The sequence below is a fragment of the Nannospalax galili genome, unplaced genomic scaffold, assembly GCF_000622305.1.
Source record: "Nannospalax galili isolate Female #2095 unplaced genomic scaffold, S.galili_v1.0 scaffold415, whole genome shotgun sequence".
Classification (NCBI taxonomy): Eukaryota; Metazoa; Chordata; class Mammalia; order Rodentia; family Spalacidae; genus Nannospalax; species Nannospalax galili.
In genome coordinates this window covers 2,055,010-2,078,025 of record NW_008337494.1, presented here as the reverse complement: position 1 = coordinate 2,078,025, position 23,016 = coordinate 2,055,010, and the positions used below count along the sequence as shown (strand labels likewise).

At 42.5% G+C, this 23,016-nt stretch overlaps 1 pseudogene; it reads left to right on the top strand.

The window, feature by feature from the left end:
- Window positions 1-10,335: 10,335 nt before the first annotated feature.
- On the top strand, window positions 10,336-10,629 carry LOC103733749 (annotated as a pseudogene).
- The last annotated feature ends 12,387 nt before the right edge of the window (window positions 10,630-23,016 follow it).

Genomic DNA, 23,016 nt, shown 5'->3' with positions numbered 1-23,016 from the left:
GCCCACTTTGCCTGATGGATATAAGCCATCTGCCTTCGTATTCAATGCAACTTGCTTACTCATGGTTCAGAATGTTCCTCTGAGAATGATTAGTAAGCAATCTTCCAAAGTTTCAGCAAAAACATAGGGGAAGGCTCCCTAAGGCTGTCAGATTTAAATTATCAGTATGGTAAGAAGTCACATTCTTCATTTTCTACATGAGGTTTCTGCTAAAGTAGGGGGTTTCCCATTAATAAATATACAAATAAAGGAAAAAGAAATGAAAAAATACAGGCTATTAGAAATGGAAGATACCCTGCTATCTTCTAAACAAATGCACACATTAATAGAAAAAGCAATACCAGGGCGTGGTGGCACACACCTTTAGTCTCAGCACTCAGGAGGCAGGAGAAGGCAGATCTTTGTGAGTTCAAGGCCAACCTGCTCTACATAGTGAGTTCTAGGTCAGCTGGGGCTGCAGGGAGACCCTGTCTCAAAAAGAACAAAATATAGATACATAGATGATGATAGATGATAGATAGATAATTAATAGATAGATAGATAGATAGATAGATAGATAGATAGATAGCAATGCTAGCTCCTAAGCTCAGTCACTTGCAGATCTCATCCTTCAGTTAAAACCTCATCTAGTATCATAGCCCTCCCTCTTCTTCATAGCAAGACATAAATAATATATCTGCATCTGCCTGACACCACTTAGCTCTTACCTTCCTCACTGAAGGAGCCCTGCCTGGTTTTGCTTGCTACTTGTTAGAACTGGATCAGACATTTTTATACATGTGGCCAGTGTATAATGAATATTTGTTGAATGAGTGTCAGTCAACATAGCCAACTATCAACAAATTATAAGTAAATACATAATCAATACCACATAAATAATCAACATTTTTGAATAATTATCAAGGTATCATTCATATACTTTTTGGACATGCTCCTTAATCTGATCAGGACATGTTCGATTCTACTACTATTTATGTTTTTTTACATTTGAAATTTCAGGAGCTGGACTGTCACTTTCAGCATTGCTGTGATGAAATAACTGACAGAAACAACTTAGAGGAAGGGTTTATTTGGACTCAATTTCAGAAGGCTCAATATGGGACAAGAACAAGGAGGAGGAGGGAGACAGGGGGAGAGAGAGAGAGAGAGAGAGAGAGAGAGAGAGAACGAGAACTGAAGGTAGTTTATAATCTTCAAAGGCATACGCCAGTGGCCTACTTCCACCAACTAAGGGCCCACCTACTAAAGTTTTTTTTTTTTTTTAACTTATGTGTATGAGTGTATTGCCTGCATGTATGTGAGTGCACCCATGTCGTGCAATGCCTCGGAGGTCAGAAGAGGGCTTCGGATTCCCCTGGAATTGGAGTTAAGGACGGTTTGTAGCCACCATGTGGGTGCTGGGAATCGAAACTGGTCCTCTGCAAGAGCAGTCAGTGCTGTTAACCGCTGAGCCGTCTCTCCAGCCCTTGACCTCCTAAAGTTTTGACAACCTCCCCAAATAATGCCATTATCTGGGACCAAGTCTCCAACATATGAGGGTACATTTTATATTCAAACGATAACATTCTGTCTCTGGTCCTCAAAGGTTCATGGCCATCCCATAATGCAAAATGCATTCAGTCTATCTCTAAGCAGTTCCCAAATTTTATTAGTTCCAGCATTATTTATAGTCTAAATCTAGAGTCTCTAACTCCAGTTAATCTGTTAATCTCTTTTTATTTATTTATTTTTATTTTTATGTGTTTTTTTTTTTTTTTTTTTTTTTTTTTTGCCTGCGTGTATGCAAGTGCACCACTTGTGTGCAACACCCAAGGAGGCCAGAGGTGGGTGTCAGATCTCCTGGAATAGGAGTTAGTCAGTTGTTAGCCCATCATGTGAGTGCTGGGAACCAAACTCAGGTCCTCTGGAAGAGCAGTAAGTGCTCTTAACTACTAAGTCATCTCTCCCACCCTTCAAGTTAATTTTTTTGTTGTTGCTGTTCTTTTTGAGACAGGGTCTCCCTGTAGCCCCAACTGGCCTGGAACTCACTATGTAGACCAGGATGGCCTTGATCTCACAGAGATTTGGCTGCCTCTGCCTCCCAAAGTGGCATGTGCCACTACTCCCATCTTGTTAATCTCTTAAAAACTGTGAGCCCCTCTACAATAAAGTTACATGCCTCTAGCATACAATGGCACAAAGTAAAGATTCCCACTTCAAAAGGGAAAAATGTGGGCATAGAAAAGAAGAATGAACTAAACAAGGGTGAAACTCAGCTGGGAAAACGTTAAATCCTATAAGCTCCATGTCTGGCATCTGGGACATGTGGTAGCTTGATGCAAGCTTCACCAGGCTTGGGCGGCTCTGCCACCACGGTCTTGCCATTTGCAGTCTACTGGCCTCTCACTTGGATTGGTTCCACTCATCACCTTAAACTTTGCTCAGCAAGTGTTCCATGTTCCTGGCATCTCCAGCATTCTAGGGCCTCCACTGTAGACTAAGCTTCACCCACACAGATTTGTGTATTACTCTCTTGGGGGCTTTCTTCTGATCACCCACGAGATTCTCACAGGATGGGACCCACTGATATCCCTCAAGGAATGGGGGCGGGCACTCTAGGCCGTGCATGAGGCAGTTCATGACACACACAGGCTTCTCCCGCTCCCCGTGTAAGTGATAAACAATTGCAGGGAAAGGTGAGCCTTTTCCTTTGGTGGTGTAGGTGCCCTTAAGTTTGCTATGCTCTTGTAAGAAACATCTCGCCTGTGCTCCTATAAATAACCCCATTAAACTCTTTGACTCACCAAGCTAGCCTTGGCTGGAATCCCTGCTTTGGTCTGTCATTAGTGCTGAATCCAGGGCGAATAGACACTTGTTCACACCACCCTACCCCATCCCCAGGAAAAGTCACCTGGCATCCAACACAGGGGGCTGACAGAACCAAATGCATTTGGGAGGAGCAACTGCATTGTCCTTGCTGTAGATGACAGGACATGCAGCTAAACTAAACCATCCGAGGGTGAAACATCTACAGGAGTCATCCTGACGTGGCCCCCTTCTCCACACGGCATGGGATGACTTGTTTGCTTGCTGCAGTGACAGTTGCAGTGGCCCTGTTGTGAGTGAGGAAATGCAGCTGTCTGCCCACAGGGAAGGCCAGGGTAAAAAGTCCAGGAGGGAAACCCCAGTGGAGACGTCTCTATCTTTTATGAGGTGCTGTGCCTCTTGGACAAATGTTGTCCACCAAAGGGCACACAGAGAATGACTGAGAGACCAGAGAATATATCACAATTCCTGAAAGTAGAATATAGGGCCCAGGATTGTAAGGAAGCAGCAGCAACATTTGCGCTGTCTCTACGATGAGTGATAAGCCATGTAACTGAGCTCTGTCCGGAAAGAACTTGCCCAAAGGAGAGAGGAATTGCAACAGTAAATGGCCATGTAGGGTAGAGTCCTCCATGTTAGCCTCTGATTTGGCAGGTAAATTGGATAAAGGAGAGGGCGAGATAAAAGTACTGCCTTGCCATTTCTTACAGCTCCGGGGGTGAAAGGAAATGATAATACAGCTTAGACCTCGACTTAACTGTCCCTACTGGGAGCCAAAAACATGGAACACGTGGAAAGAATCAAGGCACGAAAAGGAGGAAAATGAGGTCGAAGCAATGGTGAGGGAAGTGAGCATGAGAGAAACAGTATCAAAGTGTTAGTGGCGTGTGATGTGTGGTGCCCTTTGCAGGAAGCTAGATAGGACTGTGTTCACCAGAGTGAAGAAGGAAGTCATTTCAGCAGGGAGCTCAATGCTGGGATGGGGCTTTTATGGCTTTGCTGAGCCCCATGGTTGGTTATGATATTTATGAGGCAGGAAAGGCTCTGGAAGACCTGAATGACAGACCAGCATGTAAACTGGGTCTGTAAAGTGCCAAACAATCAGGAAAGGATGAAAAAAAGACCAAGACAGGACTTATCAAGGTCACCTAAAAGCAAATGTTGCAAGTTCTGTGTCTAGCTAAAATTTCTAGTGGGGAAAATGGACAGAAAGTCAAATGTTGTGTTTGTGACCTTCTAGAAGATGTTAAACCCCAAGCAATGGTTCACCAAAGAGGTACATGTGATCCCCATTGTCCCCACCATTGTGGAGGGGGAAAATCTGGAGGGGTAGGCACATCCTTGGCTGCTTCCCTAACAGAGTGGCCAAGGTTGCCTGTCGGTGAGAAGCATATATGGTGGTCAGAGGTCCTGCAGAATTCTTGTCCTTGGGTGAATACTGAGGTCAGGTACACCTGGGCTGCTGTTCTAGTTTGGTTTCTCTTGCTGTGATAAAACACTGATCAAAAGCAATTTGGGAGAGATTTGCTTCAGCTTACAGTACGGTTCTTCATCAAGGGAAGCCGGGGCAGGAGCCCAAGCAGGAACAGAAGTACAAGCCATGGAGGAATGCTGCTTACTGGCTTGCTCCCCTGTCCCATGCTTAGCTTCCTTTTTCTCTTTCTTTCTTTCTTTCTTTCTTTCTTTCTTTCTTTCTTTCTTTCTTTCTTTCTTTCTTTCTTTCTTTTCTTTCTTTCCTTTCTTTTTTTCTTTTTCTTTCTTCTCTCTTTCCCTCTCTCCCTCTCTCTCTCCCTCCCTCCCTTCCCTCCTTCCTTCCTTCCTTTGTTTTTTAGGAACTCACTATGTAGACCTTGAACTCACAGAGATCTACCTGCTTCTGCCTCCTGAGTGCTCAGATTAAAGACATGTACAATCATACCTGACTAAATTAGGTGTTTTTTAAAAAACTGTGTTTATTATTTTTATTTTATGTGTACGTGTGTATTGCCTGCATGTAAGTAAGTGCACCTGTGTCGTGCATTGCCCGTGGAGGTCAGAAGAGGCTGTCACATCCCCTGGGATTGGAGTTACGGACAGTTGTTAGCTGCCATGGGGGTGCTGGGATTTGAACCTGGGTCTGCTACAAGAACAACCAGTGTTCTTAACCGCTGAGCCATCTCTCCAGCCCCTAAATTAGGTATTTTAAAACATATAAAACATAAAAGTTTTACATACTAGTAGAACATCATTATGTGATATTTCTATGTGTGTAGATGCTGCATAATGTATAAATCTTGTTCAATGCCTCCATCTCCTCAAACTTTCATCATTTCTTTATAGGAAAAAAAGGAAAACATTCCAATTCCTTCTTTCAAGGTTTGCAACATACAATACATTTTTGTGAACTGTAGTCCTTGGAACTTGGTACCCTTTGATCAACCTTGGATGAAAAACCAACTTTCAATACCATCTTCTTTTACAAACTAATATTGGAAACACAGAATAAATGTTTTAATAATTATATATATGGTTTGTAAAACGATGCCAAACCTGCAGTAAATTCTCAGTCACTGATAGATTACTGCTTTGACATGATTAAAATAGAAATGCTGGGGGCTGGAGAGATGGATCAGTGGTTAAGGGCATGGACTGCTCTTGCAGAGGACCTGGGCTTGATTCCCAGCACCCTCATGGCGGTCTGTAACTCCAGTTCCAGGAAACCTGACGCCTTCTTCTGACCTCCGCAAGCATTGCACAACATGGGTGCACTTATACACATGCAGGCAATATATTCACACACATAAAATAAAAATAAATCAATAAAATATTCAACATAGACATGCTGAGTAGAGTTAGATTCCCATTTAAATCAAAGTTCTCTGGCAACAAGTAAGGCTCCCAAAGAAGGATGATTTTCACAGTTTTCATTGGAAAGGCAATTGGGACACTGCTAGTCTTGGGGTTCAAACCAACCTGAAACAGTCAACCTGAACCAGGTCCTGGAACGACTTTGTTCTCAAGAATGGCTCTGTTCTCAGGTTTCTGGGGAGTCTGAGATCCTAGCACCCACACAGCTGGCCATATAGATGTTTTCCTGGAAGGACAGAGCAGTGGCAAAGATTCTGAAGTCTAGAAGGACACTGAATCTACCACTTCCGGGATGCTGACCTTGAGAATCCTGTATCTCAGTAATGATAGCATTTACCAGGGGTTAAACTGTTGAGAAGGTTAAAAGACCTGGAAAAAGAAAAGTGCTTAGTACAGGGCACACCCAGAACATTGGCGATAACCAGTCAGGCCATTGACCACTGGCAGTCATCAACTCTTCTGGGTTTCCACTGTTCAGTTTTAAAACCTGAAAGAGCCAAATTGGAAGTCTTTTCAGTCTTGGGGTAATGGGGCAATTGGGGACCCTCCATACACCAGGCCAATTTTGCCACTGGTTTGGAAGGACCAATCCCAAGTCCATGGTCCACAGACAAGAAGATTCTGAAGGGCATGCCCTTCCTCTCTATGAGCCTCTCCATTTACATCTCCAGAGACTCTCCAAGCCTGAAGGGCACAAACCTGGTCCTGTTTGCATTTGCACATGTCAATAGATGACCCTCAGTCAATGTCAGCTAAGCAGAATTTCACCTTCCGGGTTGTGAAGGGAAGGGATCAATTTGCCTCTGTGTAGTAGTTCCAGAAAGGTGAGGCTTTTCCTCAGGCCTTACTTTACCTTTCCAAACTATGGCAGTGCTCCTGTTATTGTTATCGTTGTTAATATTAGGCATAAAGTCATGGGCTGGTACAAATCTGTAACCCCAGCTACTCAGGAGACTCAGGCAGAAGGGTAGCAAGTTCAAGACCTGCCTAAGGCAATCTATGGAGACGCTCTGCTTCAAAATGAAAAAGCTAAATAAAATAAGGACTGGGGACATAGCTCAGTGGTAGAGCACCTTGCTTACTTAAGCATCCTCAAAGCCCTGGGTTCAACCCCCAGTATCAGAAAGAAACATAGTAAGACCAAGAAAAACTGAATTAGGTAAATGGTAAAACTGAGATTTCAGTATTTCCAAAGTCTGAGCTTTTAACTGTTTCTCCTCATATTTTTAGAAAGGGATAAGGAAAAAAAATGCAAAAACCATAAAACTACGGGGAAAAAAATATGTGCATGCTTTTGTCTCAAATTATGAGTAGAGATTGTTATAGTCTGATAACTACCAAGAATTCAGCCATGAGGTAGGAAGGATTTTATTAATGGCTGGGCTGTCCCTGCATTCTGGGAGTGAATACAGAGAGCAGCCCCAAAGGGATTCTGCAAGGACTTTTTAAACATACTCAGATAGTTCTCAAAAGTGGGAACACAAGGGGCCAATCATTATGGTTCAAACTCAAGCACATATTTTCATAAGCCAGGAGAAGTTTAAAATTATTATCAACCCTCCAGAGCAAGCAAGCAAGCATGGACAGAAGCAGATATGGCGTTAGGCAGCAGCTTATCTCATCTTGGCTGGACATATGGCAGCTTCTAAGAATACCTGGTCCCTCTAGGGTGTAGGCAATTTCAGGGAACTGAAAAATAACTAGGCCAGGTCACGTAGGATGGTAAGATGAATGTATTTTAGTCAGGGGCCTGCTACAGAGATATCACAAAAGCAAAGTCATTAATTGAGTCATGCTTTGTATGGTAGTGCATGTATCTACTCTTGGTACTCAAAAGAGTAAGACAAGAAGAGCCTCATGAGTTCGAAGTCAGTCTGGGCTACACAGTGAGTGCTAGACAGATAGAGTGAGATACTGTCTCAAAAGCACACACAAAATTTTATAAATTCTGAGTCAGGCATAACTGTAATCCCAGCACTTGGGAGGCTGAGGCTGGATGGGGAGTTCCAAGTCATCTTATCCACACAGTGAGACCTTATCTCAAAAAGAAAAAAAAAAAATCCACCAAAAAGCAGAACCCCCCCGAAAAAACCAAGGAAACAAGCTGGCCTGAGAACTCACTATGTAGACCAGGCTGGCCTTGAACTCACAAAGATTCATCTGCCTCTGCCTCCCAAGTAATACACCACCAAGCCTGTCCCTTATTTTATTTTTTATTACATTTTATTTATTTGTTTTGGGGGGGATGGTGCATGGCACTCATGTGACTAGTCAGAGGACAACTTGTGGGACAGTTCTCTCCTTCTGCCATGAGGGTTTCTGGGCTTGAACTCAGATTTGTCAAGCTTGGAGGCAAGCACCTTTACCTGCTGAGCCATCTTGTTGGCCCAGATTCTCCTTTTTAAGTCATGCAGATCAATTTGTTCATGTCTTCTCACTACCTTTTCTTTTCATTTTTGCTTTTGTTGACAAGGTCTCACTCTGCAGTCCAGGCTGACTTTGAATTGTAGGCCATCTTCCTTCCTCTGCTTCCCAAGTGCTGGGATTGCAAGTGTGAACCACCATACCTAACCTAACCATTATTATTTTTTGTTATTTATTTAATAACCACATTATTAGAAAAAGCACTTAATTACAGTATTAACATATTCAATAACAATTTCTAGAGCAAAGATGCAGCTCTTTCAAAATTGGCTCTAAATTTTTAGGTTCACAGTTGAATTAATACAGTTATACAATATTGAAACTCAGTAAAAACGCTACAAGACATAAAATTGAATGAGGTTTTTAATCTTTAAAAAAGATCTCCATTTCATTTTAAAATACACTGTTTCATACAGAAAAACTCATTTTTAATGCTACTAACACTTAGATGTTTGCACATGCATCTCTAATCTCTATGTATCAGAGTATTACTAGTCACAGTTGGTTACGCTCGGATCCTTGGCACCTGGGTATGGATATAAAGTCATCAGGTAGATTTCAATGATAATGCTTTTTACCTCTACTGATTAACATGAAGCAAATTTTTATGCTTCTTCCTCAAATATAACTCATTTTCTATTTGTTGATTTTTTTGTGTGTATTTCATACAGAACATCCCAAACAATCTTATTCTTTTATATATCCACTTCCCAAATGGTACCCTCCCATAGCCCCCTGTCCCCAACTGGAGCCCATATAACTCTCTTATCCCTGTTACTGTCCACTGTGTTGTCGGTGCCCCCAGCCATTCCCCAGTGCTTGTCCACCCATTAAATCTAGTCAGTCTATCTAGAGTTTCTTGTTTTAGGAAGATAAGCTCTTCTTCATCTAGGAGCAATCAGTTGCCAATATTCCTTTAGATAAGATTGGGGTCTGCTGTTCATTTTCCCAGTTCTATGCTGGATTACTGTCTGGGAGTCTCTTGGGCCACCCTGGCCAACAACTCAAAGGAAGGTATCTCCTGTTTGGCATTGTTTCTTGTTATGTAGCCTTTAGCTATACACATGAACTCTTAAAGAAATATATTGATCCATTTAATCTTTGGTTATACTTTCCTTTTGTGTGTTCAAGACCATACAGTTGGCCTAGATAAACCAATGTGTTTTTACTCTTAAGGTCCTTTGAGGATCTGTTCCTCGGGAGTCACATGGGCTTGGGAGGAGCCCCTGGATCCTTTTATTTACCAGTTCCATTCATATGAAAATAAGTCAAAGGTCCTGCTAGACCATGGCTGGCTTCACTTGGAAGCCTGGAGGAAATGTTTCCTCTGTGTTGGCCTTCCTCTTTGTAGAGTGGACACTGCTTCAAGTCCATTTGCTGGGGTCTCCATGGACTCCTTGATCAAGAGGACAGTTGATTCACCACAGTTGCAGGACATTTTGAGAGATGCTCATAGTCCCCTGGAACTTAGTCAACCTAGGAGGACAAAGAGCAAAAACTGTCCTTTATGTCCTTCTGACTAAATTAGTATAGGTCTCACCCCTGGAACTTAGTTAACCTAGGAGGGCAAGGAGCAAAAACTGTCCTTTATGTCCCTCTGACCAAATTATTATAGGTCTCAAAGTATGTCTGTTAAACATCCAAGAAGGTTAGTTCCACCAGTCTGGTACTTTTAATTACTGTGTGTCATGTAGATAAAGCTTGGGCAAAGACCAAACATTCTCAGATAAACCTTGCTTAGATATATATATTATATTCCTTGAGCTAGTTGTATGTATAATTTGTCAGTAGGTTGTTCAATTAATATGGTTCTCTCTGGTTTTCTTTAAAACTAGCTAGGTATTTATTTCTCTCATTGTCTAACCCTTCCACCATGGTTTCCCCATTATTTTAAAATTTATTTATTTTATGTGTACGAGTGTTTTGCCTGCATGTGAGTGTACCCATGTCATGCAATGCCTGCAGATGCCAGAAGAGGGCATTGGATCCCCTGGGAGTGGAGTTAGAAAGGCAGCTATGTTCACCACTTCACCACCAACTCTGGAACTGGACTTAGGGTCGGTTGTTATTACTTATTTACACCAACTTTACTGAAGTCTACTGTCCTTCCAATAAAATTCATCTTTTCTTTGTTTCTGGCAGCATTGGGACTTAAACCCAGAGCCATGCACAGGAAAGGTTTGATTGCCATTTGTCACTGAGCTGTACCCCAGCTCTTGCTAAATGTAGTGTACAATTGTATACAATAATCACTGCCAGATGATCATCCCAGTGGGCTGCTTCACCTGCGGCAAGATGGTCAGCAAGTGAGAAACCTATCCAGGGCTGCTGCAGGTGCGTACACAGAGGGGGATGTCCTGCATGCACTGGGCCTGAAGCACTACTGCTATCGCTGCATGCTGCTAGCACACGCGAACCATCAAAAAGCTGGTCAACTGTTGACCCCTGGAGAAGTGGCTGCTGGAGCCCACCCTCCGGCTCTGCTGGCCATGGGCAGTCTGCTGTCATGCTGAGTTCAAGCTGAGGTGTCCGGGAGGCCAGTGCAGTGTCTGACTGTAGCCCTATGACTGAGTTGTCCCATCCTGGAAGGAACTGTCCAGTAAAGATCTCTGTAGAACCACAAAAAAAAAAAGAAAAAAAGAAAAAACTACATAACCACCACCACCATGATACAGAATACTTCCATGAGCCCCGTAAAGTCTCCTTATATCACTTACAACCAACTACTCTTTGTGGCCCTTCCCACCACAGAGCTGTTCTCTGTTCTCATGCACTGGTGCCTGGCCCAGAATTTCAGATAAACGGAATCAATATTTCTTTAATTAAAGAAATATTTTGTTATTTATGTTTTATGTGTATGAATGTATTGCCTGCATGTAAGTACACTCGTGTCCTGCAATGCCCGTGGTGGTCAGAAGAGAGCGCTGGATTCCCCTGGAACTGGAGTTACAGAGGGTTGTTAGTTGGTATGTGGGTGCTAGGAATCAAACCTGGGTCCTCTGCAAGAGCAGCCAATGTGCTTAAACCACTGAGCCATCTCTCCAGCCCCAAACTGAATCAGTCTTACCGTGTTCAATGTTGTGTCTGGAGCCTTTCATTGAGCATAACATTTCATGAGATTTAACCATATAGACTAAATACATATCAATATTTCCTTTTTAAAGTAAAATTCCAATGTACAGATCTGGCACAATGTGTTTATTCATTCAAGAGTTAATAGAGTTAGTTGCGGACCTTTATGAATAGGGATGCTTTGATTGTTTTCAAATGGGTTGTTGTATGGATAGATGTTTCATTTCTCTTGGGTAAGAGTAAAATGGCCAGGTCATATGATAGGTGCCCAGTCAACTTTATAAGAAATTAATAAACTGTGGGAGTGGTGGCTCATGCCATCCAGTACTTGTGAGTGCTGAAGCAAGATGATTGTCATGAGTTCAAATCCAGCCTGGATTTCATAATGAGTTCCAAGCCAGTTTGGGCTGCAAAGTGAGATCTGGTCTCAGAGAGAGGTGGGAGAGAGGGGAAAGAAAGAGAGATGGGGCGGGGAGTTTTGCCTTTCTGTCTTCCCAGCAGAAATGTATTGAAAAAGCCAACTGGTGCACATCCTTGTCAAAATGTGGTGATTGTGTCTTTGTAAATACAGAAATTCTAGTACATATATAAACTTAGCTCATTGTGGGCTTTTATTTGTTCATTTTTGATAATTTGTTTATTTATTATTTTATTGTGTTTGTGGCTCAGGTGCCTATAAAAATTAGGTGCAGGCTGTGCACCTTCCAAGGTGCACACCTTTCAGGGCATACCATTACAGGTCAGGGGACAACTTGCAAAAAGTTAGTTCTTTCAGCTGGGCGTGGTGGCGCATGCCTTTAATCCCAGGCCAGGGGAGGCAGAAGCTGGCAGATCTGTTTTCAACGCCCAGCCTACGTAGTGAGTCCAGGTCAACTGGGGCTACAGGGAGACCCTGTCTCAAAAAGACTGAAAAAAAAAAAAAAGTTCTTTCTTGTCACCTTGTGGGATCCTGAGTGCAAGTACCATTTTACAAGTTCACTGGCTCTCACTGTGCTGTTTTTTCTTTGTTCTGTTTTGTTTGTTTGTTTTGAGACAGTGTCCCACTATGCAGCCCTGTCTGTCCTGGAACTCACTATACAGACCAGCCTTGCCTTAAACTCACAGAGCTCTGCCTGTGTCTGCCTCCAGAGTGCTGGGATTAAAGGTAAAGGCAAGTGCTACCACACTCTGCCTCCTTAACGCAGTTTTTCTTTTGTGCTTCCCTAATAAATTCTTTACCAGAATACGTTTTGCAGAGATGTTCTTCCACGCTCTCCTTGGTGCCTTTGAACATAGTTCATATTTTTTATTCATTTATTTATTTAGTTAATTAGTTAGTTTTCATTTTTGTTTTTGTTTTGGAGTCAGGGTCTCCCTGTAGCCCTAGCTGGCCTGGAACTTGCTATGTGGATTAGGCTGTCCTCAATCTCACAGAGATCTGCATGCCTCTGCCTCCAGAGTGCAGTGATTGAAGGCGTTCACCACCGTAAGCAACTTATTTTTTTTTTTTAATGTAGTCTTGTCTGTCCAGGAACTCAGTATGTAAATGAGGCTGGCCTTGAACTCAGATCTGCCTGCCTCAGCCTCTGCCTCTGCCTCCAGGGCACTGGGATAAATGGCATTCATCACCACACCCAGCCTCAGAGTTCACTTTTTGATGACTTTCAGCTGATGGTGCCTATCTAGAGAGCGTTTAAGTCCCTACACTTACCTTACTTACCCTCCTTCACCACGCAGCTCCTGCTAATACCATTTTGTTTTCTGGTTTTATGCATTTTACTTTTCTTAAAGAGTCCACTTACAATTTATGCAGTACTTTTCTTCCTGGCTTATTTTACTTTTCAGAATATCCTCTAGAGTCACCCTTGTGAAAGTTAGGATTGCTTTCCCTCTTTTGTTGCAGTGTTAGGAATCAAGCTCACAGGCACATACCAGCCAGTTGCTCTACCATTGATTTACCCATAACCCCCTCCTTTTTAAAAGTGGAGTAATATTCCATTATGTGTATTATATTATGTATATTCCATATGTATATATATGTGTGTGTGTGTGTATACCTATGTATCATAAATTCCTTGTCCATTCATCCCACTGACAGATTGTTTATTTGGACTGTCCTGGATAACGCTACAGTGGATGTGGGACTAGATATACTCTTGGACATAACTGATTCATTTTCATATATTAACTGGGTACTGGATCATACAGTAGTTCTACCTATAGTTTATTGTTGTTGTGTTTGATTTTTTGAGACAGGGTCTCCGGGTAGTCCCAGCTGGCCTGGATCTCACTATGCAGACCAGGCCTGCCTCAGCCTCCTGAGGACTGAGATTAACGGCATGAGCCACAAAGCCTGGTTTTACTTTTAGTTTTATGAGGAACATCCACACCATTTTGTGTCGTGATTCTGCTAGTTTACATTCCTGATAGTGTTTGGGGTTCCTTTTCTCCACACTCTGTTTCATGGCATCAAAAGAATTGAAAACGAATGGGCATTCTGAGCAGCCTGGTTGGGTGCAATCTCCACCTTAGAGTCCTTAAATATCATTGTGACATTTAAAGCATTTAAACCAGGAGTGGATGGAAGGGATGCCTGTCATCCCGTCACAGGGGAGGTAGATGCAGTAGGACCAGAAGTTTAAGACCAAGCCAGGCATGGTGGTGCATGCCTTTAATCTTAGCGCTCAGGAGGCAGAGACAGGCAGATCCCTGAGAGTTTAAGGCCAGCCTGATCTACATAGTGAGTTCCAGGCCAGCTGGGGCTACAGGGAGACCCTGTCTCAAAAAGACAAAAAAAAAAAAAAAAAAAAAAAAAAAAAAAGTTTAAGACCGGACTCCATTACATAGGAAATTCCAGGCTAGCCTGGCCTATGAGGCTCTGTCATTCTCTCTGTCTCTTCATCTCTGCCCCGCCATCCCAAGCATTCTACACACGACCCCAGGCTAGATTCCCCAGCCACCCCGACTCCAAGAGAAGTACCTTCTGCCTCAGAAGAATAAAATAAAAACTTTCTTTTGTGGTATGGAGAAACAAATCCCTAATTCTCAGGACAGGTTAAATTTTCACTGAGCCACATCCCTGAAAGACCTCTTTCTTCAGTGTCCCCAAACAACTAATGTGACCGTCCTGCAATTCCCTGGGGCCTCCCTCAGCTCCCAAGTGCTCTCACCCTGCCACCTGTGATCTTGCACATTCTTCCCGCCACCTGTTTTCTCACAGGTGCCCCCATCATTCTCCAGACCTCTTGCTCAATGGAGCAGGATCTGACCATCATTTAAAAAGAGACCATCATTTAAAACCTAGGCATGGGTAATTCTCATCTTTAATCCCAGCACTGAGGAGGCTGAGGCAGGACAATAGTGAGTTCCAGGTCAGTCTGAACTGCATAGCAAGACCCTGACTTAAACAAACAAATAAACAAACAAAAGGGGCAGATGTAGCTCAATCTGTAGTGTACTTGCCTAGCATGCATGAAGTCTTGGTTCGTTCTCCACTGTGGCATAAAACCAGGCTTGGTGGTGCATGCCTTTAACTCAGTACTCAGGAGGTAGAGGGAGGGTTAGGAGTTCAGGGTCATCCTTAAGGACATAGGGAATTCAAGGCCAGTCTGGGCTAGCTGAGACCCTGTCTCGAAAATTAATCAAATTGGTCAGTCCTCAAAAAGATCAATCAATCAATCAATCAATCAATCAATCAATCAGTAGACTTCCTCTCATTACTGAGGCTCTTTACCACTCAGCTTTATTTATTTTGCTAAGACCATCTGTCTTCTGCTGTCTAGTTTCTTTATTATGTCCATGCATGTTGCCTCAGAGAAATGTTATGAAAATATTTGCCTGCCTGGTGCATCAATGCACTACAGGTTCTAGAATAGCTGTCCATTTGGAACTCAGCAGATGTTTGTTAAATGAATAGATGAAAGCAGCTGAGCATTTCGTGGACTCTCAGGAGTGTGTCTCTCAGCTGTCTATTGCTTCTCAGACACTTTTGTTTCCAACCACGTACAGTTCTATCCTCAAGAGGAATTCTGGTAAATATATTTGCCTAATATCTATGTTGAGCTGTTAGTAAGTTGTTCTGAGATCCTGGCCCACCCTGGAGCTGGCTCTGCCTCCTATGAGGAGGCTGATCTCCTCAGAGCTTCCTAAACTAGTCTAACATTCATGGACTTGTCATCAATCTTCATGACAGGATATCTTTGTCCAGAAGGGATTTCCTCCTCCTCCTGGCTAGTTCTAGTAAAAAGCTTTGTCTGGTTCCCTAACTACCAAACCTCACTTCTCAATGCCTCCTTCTCTCTTTAGGTATTCCTCCAGGCATTCTTCCTCCAGGAGAGTTTTTAGGTTTTTCTTGCTGTTTAATCAAATAGTGGAATAATCTTATCTTTGCCTTTTCCAAGTTCCTGAAAGACCCACTTTAGACCTCAACTAGTGACACCCCTGTCCATCATGTGAACTCACATTAACATCTACTACTGCAGATGCTGACAAATTCATCTGTGATTTTTCTCTTTGCCTCAGAAACTGTGCTGGTTTACACCACAAAGAAAAGTGAGCTGGGCATGGTGGCATATACTTTTTTTTTTTTTTTTTTTTTTTGTCTTTTTTTTTTTTTTTTTTTTTTTGGATTTTTTGAGACAGCGTCTCCCTGTAGTGTAGCCCCAGCTGACCTGGGACACACTATGTAGACCAGGCTGGCCTCAAACTCAGAGAGCTCTGCCTCCCAGTGGATCTCTATAGCTATAATCCCAGCACTTGGGAGATGGAGGCAAGAGGATCGAGAGTTTGAGGTCAACTTTGACTAGATGAAGTTTTTCTCAAAAGAGGAGACAGAGAGAGAAGAAAGAGAAGGAGAGACAGAGACATAGAGGGAGACAGAGAGAAAAAGACAGAGAGAAAATAGTCATTGTTAAGTATAGTATTACCTGATAGCAAAATTATTCTCATTTGAATATTAATTTTTAAATAAAAAATAGCACTTTTCATTGATTAGAGGTTGGAGTGAAGAGGTGGAATCTGTTTTATAAATTTTCAGCATATCTTCGTGTCATAAACTTGCACATATTATGATCCTTTTGTGTGTATTGCTAGAAATTGTACCTAGAAGCTTCCCTGCAGGCAAGTGCTGTACCACTGAGCACTTGTGACCCAGCTGGTCCAACTTGCTTACAGTGCCTCTAAGTCAGAAGAGTTTGAATAGAATGAAATGACTAAAGAATAGTTTCACTGGTTTTTTTTTTTTTTTTTTTTTTTTTTTTTAGGTCTTTTTTGAAACAGGGTTTCCCTGTAGCCCCTAGCTGGCCTGGAACTTACTATGTAAACCAGGCTGACCTTGAACTCAAAGAGCTCCACCTGCCTCTGCCTCCCAAGTGCTGGGACTACAGGCATGTGCCACCACACCTGGCTTAGAATTGTTAAAAGCAAAATTATTGCTTAAAATTTTACTTTTTGAAACTTGCTTTAGTTTTTTTTTTGTTTCTTTTTAAAATTTTTTTTATGTGTATGAATGTTATGCCTGCATGTATGTAAGTGCACCCATGTCATGTAGTGCCCTCAGAGGTCAGAAGAGGGAGTCAAATCCCCCAGAACCGGAGTTAGGACAGTTGTTAGCCACCATGTGGGCATTGGGGTTTGAACCCAGGTCCTTTGGAAGAACAGCCAGTGCTCTTAACTGCTGAGCCATCTCTCCAGCCCTGCTTGTTTCAACTTTTAAGTGCACTCATGTTTTGCAATGCCTGCAAAGGAATATGACATCATTTTTGAGACAGGGTCTTCCTGTAGCCCCAGCTGGCCTGGAACTCTCTATGTAGACCAGGCTAGCCTCGAACTCACAGAGATCTGCCTGCCTCTTCCTCCTAAGTGCTGGAATTAAAGGTGTACACCACCACACCTGGCTTATTATTTATTTTTATTTAATGTGTATGAGTGTATTGCCTGCATTTATATGTGTACCCGTGTCTTGCACTGCCCGTGGAGGTCAGAAGAGGGCACTGGATCCCCTAGAACTGGAGTTAGGACAGTTAGATGCCATGTGAGTGCTAGGAATTGAACATTGCATCCTTGGCAAGGGCAGCCAGTGCTCTTAACTGCTGAGCCAACTCTCCAGCCCCACTTGTTTCTTTTTAGAGGCAGGATCTCACATAAGTGGGGCTAGATGTGACTGCTGATCCTCCTGCCTCCAGCTCCTGTTTGCTGGGATTATGGACACGTGCCACGAGCTCAAACTTACTTTGTTAAATGTCCTTTTTCTTTCTAACCCTTGTTTCTTTTTGTCAGTCATTATTTATTATTTTACTGTATTTGAAATATACAGAAATATATATGTAACGTTTTAATAAAATGAACTCCCCAGTTGTTGAGATGGTTTAAAAGGCAGCTGACATCCTGAGTTCAATCCATGGAACCCACATGGTGGAAGGAGAAAAGACTCCTGCAAGTCTTCCTCTGACTACCACACTTACACAGTGGCACACACACAGAAAATGTAAATAATAAATAAGTAAATAAATATTAAAATGAACTTCCATGAATCTATCTCCTGGTCCTAAAACAAAGACTTTTTTTTTCCGGTCTTTTTGATACAGGGTCTCTCTCTAGCCCCAGCTGGCCTGGAACTCACTATGTAGACCAGGCTGGCCTTGAACTCATGAACTCACAGAGATCTGCCTACCTCTGCCTCCTGAGTGCTAGGACTAAAGGTGTCTGGCTTAACAATGTAGACCAGGCTGGCTTTAAACTCAGAGATCAGAGATCTGCCTGCCTCTGCCTCTGGAGTGCTGGGATTTAAGGCAAGTGCCACCACACCTTGGCCCCTCAGAGATTTTTGATCTATATTCAACCAAAATATATCATGTCAGTAACCTTATTGTGCAACAGTAGTGCATCTGCCTCCAAGACATAGTGTTTAGTATTCTTTTGGAACTCTAAAATTCCTGCTTATAGTTAAGTAGTTTTTTAGGATTTACTTTTTCCCAGAACATTATTAAGTCATTATATTTCATTACAGCGCACCCGTAACATTTTCACTGTGTTATTCTAGCATGTGAACATAACATAATTTTTTCTTTATTTTCTTGGCAGTTTATGAATGTGTGTGTTTTTCTTATGGGTGTGAACATATGCATATAAACACTATAAGTACAGATCGTACTATATATTATATATAGTATATTATAGTAGGTATAGTATATTTGTCATATATATAGGTTATATAGTATGGTCTATACTTTCTATTTCTCGACCATATACATGACTGCCCAAACCCTTTGCATATATATCCTGGTGCTTTTGTGCAAGAATTTTTCTGCTGTATATGCCTGAGGATGAATTTGTGTGCTAAGCTTTCCTAATGACTACTTTCCTAAATGGTTGTTCCAATTTAGTTACTCCGGGTGGGTGTGGTGGGCACCCTTGTAATTCTAGCACTTGGGAGACTGAGGCAGAGCATTTTGAATTTGAGGCAACCCTAGACTATATACTAAGACCATGTCTTGAAAGAGAGAGGGAGCAGGACTGAGGGTAGGCTCAGTAGTAGAGCTCTTGCCTGACATGTTTGAAGCCCTGGATTCCATCCCCAGCACCATAGAAACAAGCACATTTAAAGCCATTGTTGGTATCTGCCTTTGTTTCTCAGGGACTACATCTGGAAAGTTGATCTGAGAATTGAGGAGAGTCCACCTCCAAACCCTACATGAACCCTTCTGACCTCTCTGAGCACCACTCACTCTCCTCACCAGCATCATGGGGACACAACTTGCTCTGCCAGTCTCCCAGGACAGCTGTGGCAGGTAGACCATGTACTACCCTCCTTCCTCCAACCTTCTCTGAGGCACTGTGCTGTTATGTGCTTTACCACTTGGTTCAAGAAAAAAGAAAAAGAGAAGGGCTGGAGAGATAGCTCAATGGTTAAGAGCACTGGCTGCTCCTGCAGAGGATCCAGGTTCAATTCCCAGCACCCACACGGCGGCTCACACCCGTCTGTAACTCCAGTTCCAGGGAATCTGACACACTCTTCTGACCTTCATGGGCACTGCATGACACAGGTGCACTTGCATGCACACAGGCAATACCCTCATACACATTAAATAAAATAAAAACAATAAAATAAAATACTTTAAAAAGAGGAAAAAGACGCTGGGCGTGGTGGTGCACACCTGTAGTCCCAGCACTTGGGAGGCAGAAGCAGGCAGATCTCTGTGAGTTCAAGGCCAGCCTGGTCTACATAGTGAGTTCCAGGACAGCTTGGGCTACAGGGAGACCCTGTCTCAAAAAGACCAAAAAAAAAAAAAAAAAAGGAAAAAGATACCTGAAGAAGGGTCGCTTTCTTCTGGAGTTGCTGAAGTAATAGAGCAGAGAGATTGTTGAAGATGACAGGATTCTACAAAAGTTCAAGTTTCTGTAATTTTGGTGGCAGTAGTGGTGGTTACTATGAAGGTTATGTGAAAGTTATAAAGATGATAAAAGTAAAAAAAAAAAGTGATGGGGCCGGGTGTGGTGGCTCACACCTTTAATGCCAGCACTTGGGAGGCAGAAGAAGGCAGATCTCTGTGAGTTTGAGGCCAGCCTGGTCTATGTAGTGCGTTCCAGGACAGCTGGGGCTACAGGGAGACCCTGTCTCAAAAAGACAAAAAAAATAAAAATAAAAATAAAGTAATGAAAAGTCTTTAGGGGAACCTTTGAAAGGTTTATTTTTCTTTCCCTTTTTAAAAAGATGCATTTATTTTTATTTTATGTGTATGAGTGTTTGCCTGCAAACATGTGTGTGCATGGTGTGTGTACTTGGTGCCTGTGGAAAGCAGAATACATTGGATTCCCCAGAACTAGAGTTACAGTCTGGTTGTGAACCACCATGTGGGTGCCGGGAACTGAACCAAGTCCTCTGCAACAAGTTGCACTTAATCGATGAGCCATCTCTCAAGTCCCTCTTGTTTTTTTCTTAAAAGCACTGTATGGATTTAAAATATATACAGCATTTTATTTCTAACTGCATAAAAAAGACATCTGAAAGTTAAACGCAAAATGATCAAGTTTTCATTGTGGCTGCCAGCAAGAGACAGTAACCCCCAGTCAGTTTTAATCACACAGAAAATATGGGGCTCCCTGGTTGTGCCCCATTCTTAGACTTCACTGAGCTCAGAGGGCTCATTTCCCACCTTCCTCTCTACGTTCAGTGACCAGCTACTTTTTGTTGTAGGAATGGGACATTGCTTCTCTATAATAAGCAACATCATTGCCCTGCTAATCCATTTTATTGAAACAGAGTTGCCCCTCACATATTGCAGGAAAAAATATTTTCGTGGGGCTGGCAAAATGGCTCAGTGTGTAAAGATGGTCCTTGCCTCCATAACTGATGACCTGTATTTGACCCCTGGGACCCGCGTGATGGAAGGAGAGAAGTGATTTCTGAAAGTTTTACCCTGACCTTGACATAGACACTCTCTCTCTCTCTCTCTCTCTCTCTCTCTCTCTCTCTCTCTCCTTCCTAACTTTCTTTAAATTTTGAGACAGAGTCTTACATTGTAGTTCAGGATGGTCTGGAACTCACTACGCAGCCAAGGCTGACCTCACAGTCAAGACAATCCTCCTACCTCAGCCTCCTGAGTGCTGTGATTGTAAGTGGTTTTGAGCCACATGCCCGGCTGATAAACGTTTTCTAACCAATTATAAGGGTATATAATTCTTAGTGAACTGGAAAGTGAAAGTCGTCATTGGGACTCAGCTCTGAAGAAGGGATGAATCGTTTTCCTGTCCACTTTCTCAGGATGCTGGATGGTTTAGTTGCTGCTTCTTTCTCAGATCCAAAATTTTTTGAGGCCAAAAGGTTGAGGTAGAAAAACAGACTTGCTCTCTAGGCCCAAGATAAAGATGGACAGAGTCTGGCTGTGCAGTCTCAGAAAGACAACTATTATATGTTTTCTTTTATCTGTGGTTCCTAGATTTTATATAGATACATAGAATCATGTCATACACTCGAGATCAAACTAGAAGTCCAACTGCCTAGGGGACAAAGGGAACTGAACGGGAGTGGGAAGGGTCAAGAAAAAGGAGGGTGGAGCATGGAGGGAATAGAATATGACACACACAGTATGAAAAGATAATTCATCAGCGATTAATTTTTAAAAATCTGATTGTGGTTTAGCTCATTTCTCCCAGCCTGGGGAGCAGTCAGATACACTAGTAGGTATCAGAGCTTGGCTGTTTTGGGAAGACTGAAGAGCTCTCAGTCAGTCACAGGACCTACAGATTATCTGGAATCTCTACAGGGGCTGTGATAGCAGGTCACTTCCCTGAAGCTGAGTGATTTTCTATTAGTCGTGGGTTGGAGGTTCCTGGTGATATGACACTGGTGGCAGCTAGTGAAATTCACTACAGTGAATAACTAGAGCATACAGAGAATGCATATCTGACCAGGTACTAGGAAGAGGCGCCACCCATGGCAGGGGAGACTTGGCCACTTACCACTAGGCCGCAGGTCCTAAGTGTAAGGACAGTGGGCGTTAACTGCTGTCCACCAGCACTATCTCAGAAAATCTTCTCAAAAGCTCCCTGAGGTGACTATCACAGTCTCCCTGTTTGTGTCCAGAGATAAGGACACAAAATCAGGTGAAAGGTGTAAAGGCTCTGGTTAGAGTAGGACAGAACTGGTTTGAAAACCTCTATCACTAGCTATATGACCTTCAGTATGTTGCTTAATTACCTGAGCTTGTATTTCCTCATCTATAAACTGGGAGTAATTATAAGAACTAGCATTTGGTGAGCATTTGCTAGATGTCAAGGTGATCTCAAGCATGTTGAATGGATTTACTTGAATAAATTCATGGTAAACTACAGTAGGAAAAAGAGGAAAAAAGAATGACATTACTTGTACAGGTTTATACGGCTAGGAGGTATGGAGCCACAGTTAGAACACAGGGGTGACACCACCTCACAGCATGATTTCAAAGTTTAAATAATCAGTTGTGATGGACAAGCAAATAGAGGATAAGATTAACACAATGGTGAGAGGAGGTGTAGGTGGAATCATCACACAGTGTTCTTACCTTGAATATGAACTGGTATACTAGTAAGTAAGGGTGTGATAGGTTAAGAAAGAAGATGGTTGGGACTGAAGGGGTGTAGCTCAGGGGTAGAGTGCCTGCCTGACATGTCCGAGGCTCTACATTCAACCCAAATACCACAAAATGAGATAAATGTTATTATGCCCATTGTGTGTGTGTGTGTGTGTGTGTGTGTGTGTGGGCATATACCTGCCATGGCAGTCATGTGGCAGCAGAGGATAATTTGGGGGAGTCTGTTCTCTCCTTTCATCATGGGTTCTAGGGATCAAACTCAAGTTGTCAGTCTTGCACAGCAAGTGCTTTGACCAACTGAGTCATCTTCTGGCCCGGGAAATAAATTTCATAATGACAAAAGATTCAATCCAAAACAGGAATTTTAAATGAATATGCATTTAGGAACAGTACCCCCAAACACATAGAGCAAAAACAGAACTGAAACACAAATTCCACACTGTGTGTGGAGACTACCCGCTTAGGAACTGGTAGACCATGTATACACACACAAACGCAAATTCCTGAAGATATGGGAAGTCTGAACACCAGCTCTGTCTAAGTGGCATTTATCACACACTGCATCCAGTAGCTGCAAAAGACTTGCTAATGTGCACAGAACATTCATTCACAACAGACCCCAGGCTAGGCCACAAAAAGTCTCAAATTTTGAAAAATAATCTAGGGCAAGTAATTATTAGAATGATCTTGACTATTCTATGCTAGCCTATGGTTCTATGAATTCTTTAAAATGAGACTAAAGTGGGGCTGGAGAGATGGCTCAGCAGTTAAGAACACTGGTTGTTCTTGCAGAAGACCAGGGTTTGAATCCACAACTGTC